The 3,721-nt window shown below is 33.7% G+C and overlaps 1 long non-coding RNA gene across 1 annotated transcript in view; it reads left to right on the plus strand.

Annotated features, from left to right (window-relative positions):
* The window catches only part of LOC111088137, a 13,588-nt gene extending 10,763 nt beyond the window's left edge, over positions 1-2,825 (plus strand). The window contains exon 3 of the long non-coding RNA XR_002612738.1: positions 2,724-2,825. This is a non-coding gene — a long non-coding RNA (uncharacterized LOC111088137). The remainder of the gene's footprint in view (positions 1-2,723) is intronic.
* The last annotated feature ends 896 nt before the right edge of the window (positions 2,826-3,721 follow it).

Consider the following 3,721-nt stretch of genomic DNA (forward strand, 5'->3'; position numbering starts at 1 on the left):
GGTGTATTTCATATCTGTAAACAAAGTTTTGATGTATTTCATATCTGTGAACAAAGTTTTGATGTATTTCATATCTGTGAACAAAGTTTTGATGTATTTCATATCTGTGAACAAAGTTTTGATATATTTCATATCTGTGAACAAAGTGATGATGTATTTCGTATTTGTCAACATAGTTTGATGTATTTCATATCTGTGAACAAAGTTTTGATGTATTTCATATCTGTGAACAAAGTTTTGATGTATTTCATATCTGTAAACAAAGTTTTGGTGTAGTTCATATTTGTGAACAAAGTTTTGATGTAGTTCATATTTGTAAACAAAGTTTTGATGTATTTAGCACACGTGTGGAAATTTGATTTGGTTTACGTGTGTTACATATTTCATATTATATATTTTTGCTTATTTTGTATCTATAAATATAATTCTAAGCTCAATGTGTGATTGTAATAAAACATTTAGTGTCTTAGTTTCTAGCGTTGTAATTCCGCAGACATACCGTTGTGCCACTGGAGAGGGAGGGCAGATATTATAAAGCTAGGACACCCGACTCGCAATCTTCAGGTTCTAGTCCCGCCACCAAACATGCTTGCCTTTTTAGTTGTAGGAGCGTTATAAGGTTACGGTGAAACCCACTTTTTGTTCGTAAAGTGTAGTCCTATCTACCTCCCCTCTAGTCTAGACTACTGCAGATAGCTGTTTTCAAAACTCAACAACAACAAGGCATTATAGACATTGGCTACTTCTACACGCATATTCGACAGTTGCCGATATATTTGAATATTTAAGAGCCGGTCTTAAGGCTTTTATATCTAAAGGTCATGTTTAGCTACAGTCATAGAATCAGTAGTACATGTAAATGTTTCACTAAGGAAGAGATTGTGAAGTCTTGGAATGTTTCTTATATTTTCTTTCTCTGCTAAAAATTGAGACTCAGTTTACAAAGGAATTCGAATGTCATAATGCTTCAAGCGTTTCTTGAATTTGGAAGTATTATTTTTTATCTCTATCGAACATTATATATTTTTCGTACGTTTACACCATAACAGTGAGTTTTGGTGTGTGTTTTTTTTTTCACCACACTGCAGTAAATATTGGGTTTTTTTCACCCAACAGCAGGAAATACTGCGAGTTTCACCTAAACCCCATACTCCAATATTAGTTGATATGGTTTGATTCGTTTTGAATTTCGCGCAAAGCTACACGAGGGCTATCTGCGCTAGCCGTCCCTAATTTAGCAGTGTAAGACTAGAGGGAAGGCAGCTGGTCAGCCCCACCCACCGCCAACTCTTGGGCTGCTCTTTTACCAACGAATAGTGAGATTGACCGTCACATAATAACGCCCCCACAGCTGAAAGGGCGTGCATGTTTGGTGGGACGGGGATTAGAACCTGCGACCCTCAGATTGCGAGTCAAGCGCCCTAATGATATTGTATAATGCTTGATTTTATTATAAAAGAATTCCTTTTCCAGCCTACGTTTGTCTATTTTGTTGATTTTCAATGAAGCTAGTTTGGCTATACTTTGTGACATGTTTTATTAAACTTCGAGAAATTCCGCTAAACAATATTCCCAGTAGGGTTCCTTTATCTCCTGATGTACTGCCCTTTGTTTGCAGTTGTAATTTTTACCGTTTTATTGACTCGATAAGGCAATATATTACACTTTTTGTTGTTGTTGTTTAGACATTTCGCGGGTTTCCGAGTCGTTCATTACCTGCAACGGTATTTTTTTTTTCTGGAATTCTGTTTTCATTTCTATTTGTTTCATTATTTTAAAAGCCAACAATGTTTTTATAGTAACTCATTTTGTCGCTACCATCATTCTATAATGAATACACTTCTTTAAAGAACCGTTTGTCATCAGTCCCATTCTAAAATCTCCCTGTGGAATATCGATAAGGTTATGGAGTTATAACGTTAAAATCCGGGCCTCGATAACTATCTAATAAGAAAAGAATATTTATTACATTTTAAATTGTGTCCGCATGAAGTTAAATTAATAAAGATATACAATATAAAAATAAGGAGAATATATTTAATAAAACAACATGTTTTTAATACTGCCTACAGAAATTTTCCTTAGGCCAACACTTCAGTAAACTATTAACTACTAGAAACCAAAAATATTTCTTCCTTATTATCTTAAGTTTAAATGTACGAGACACTTGTTCAAGTTTAACAACTTTGTAGATACTAACGCCCCCTGGTTTTACCAAACACAATATAAACTTTATATTGTTTTCTTTTTAATTACTTTTCACAAAGCAATACTTCAGTCGTTAACTAAGAGTGCTGTCATTAAAAGCACCCACTTATAGAAATATTTTACTCGTTAACTAAGAGTACTGTCATTAAAATCGCACCCACTTATAGAAATATTTTACTCGTTAACTAAGAGTGCTGTCATTAAAAGCAGCCACTTGTATAAATATTTTACTCGTTAACTAAGAGTGCTGTCATTAAACGCAGCCACTTATAGAAATATTTTACTCGTAAACTCAGAGTGCTGTCATTAAAAGCAGCCACTTGTATAAATATTTTACTCGTTAACTAAGAGTGCTGTCATTAAAAGCAGCCACTTAGAAATATTTTACTCGTTAACTAAGAGTGCTGTCATTAAAAGCAGCCACTTACAGAAATATTTTACTCGTTAACTAAGAGTGCTGTCATTAAACGCAGCCACTTAGAGAAATACTTTACTCGTTAACTCAGAGTGCTGAGTTTATATTTGTGTCCCCTAGTCCTACTATTTTCACAGTTAAGTATGAAAAACATGATGCATAAACACTATTAATTCCTTTTATACCCTTAAACACCTCAATCAGATCCTCACTCCCTAACTTTTCCTTTTTCTATAGGTGTTGTAACATGAGTGACGTAATTCACTACGGTATTGATGGTTCTTAGACCAATTACTAAGTAACGTCACGTACAGTTGGCCCATAGCAAGTAAAGACTGCCAGTGTTATAGTTAGTGCTTTATGATGGCGGATATTCAGCTTTCCTTGGGGCATACAACTATTAGATTTGATATCCATTCCATTTTACGAAAAAAAAAACTGTTTGTTTTTACCTCCTCCTCGTAATATTTCTTCCACGGCCTGGATGTCACTGGGGTACTTGATTATTTGTAGAAAGCCACACTTAGATCCACGAAAATAGTTTTGCAGTTTGTACACTAGGGGATTTCTCTACGATATCTTGTGAATCGTAAAGATTTCACCTGTCCATCCAGGAATATAGCCTTTCATAAACTGACGCTACACTTTACTAATACGTACTTAATTACTCGTTTGGAACTGCAAGTATATTTTTGTGGGGGAGTTGTAAAGTTCTCCACATTACAGACTGATTAGAGCAGTGTTTCCCAAAGTGGGAGCCGCCAGAAAATGGCCCGAAAACAAAAATGCTGAATTAAATTTAATTCTAAATAAACAATAAGCCGATAAAAATTATATTGAATTAATTCAATTACAGGATTGCTTCATATTTTAAAACGAAAATAAGATAACCTTACATAAAATTAAGTGTGTATTTAATTGGGCATCAGTCTATAAATGTTACCCAAACATAATAAATTGCTTTCTAATTACAATACATATAAATTGATAAGAAAGGTCACATTAAATTACAAACATACAATTTAATAGAAAAATTACTTCATAGATATCACTAAAGTTCATTGGTAATTATTTTTTTGAAATTGATAAATCACATTT

The sequence above is a fragment of the Limulus polyphemus genome, unplaced genomic scaffold (assembly GCF_000517525.1).
Source record: "Limulus polyphemus unplaced genomic scaffold, Limulus_polyphemus-2.1.2 Scaffold3201, whole genome shotgun sequence".
NCBI classification, from domain to species: Eukaryota; Metazoa; Arthropoda; class Merostomata; order Xiphosura; family Limulidae; genus Limulus; species Limulus polyphemus.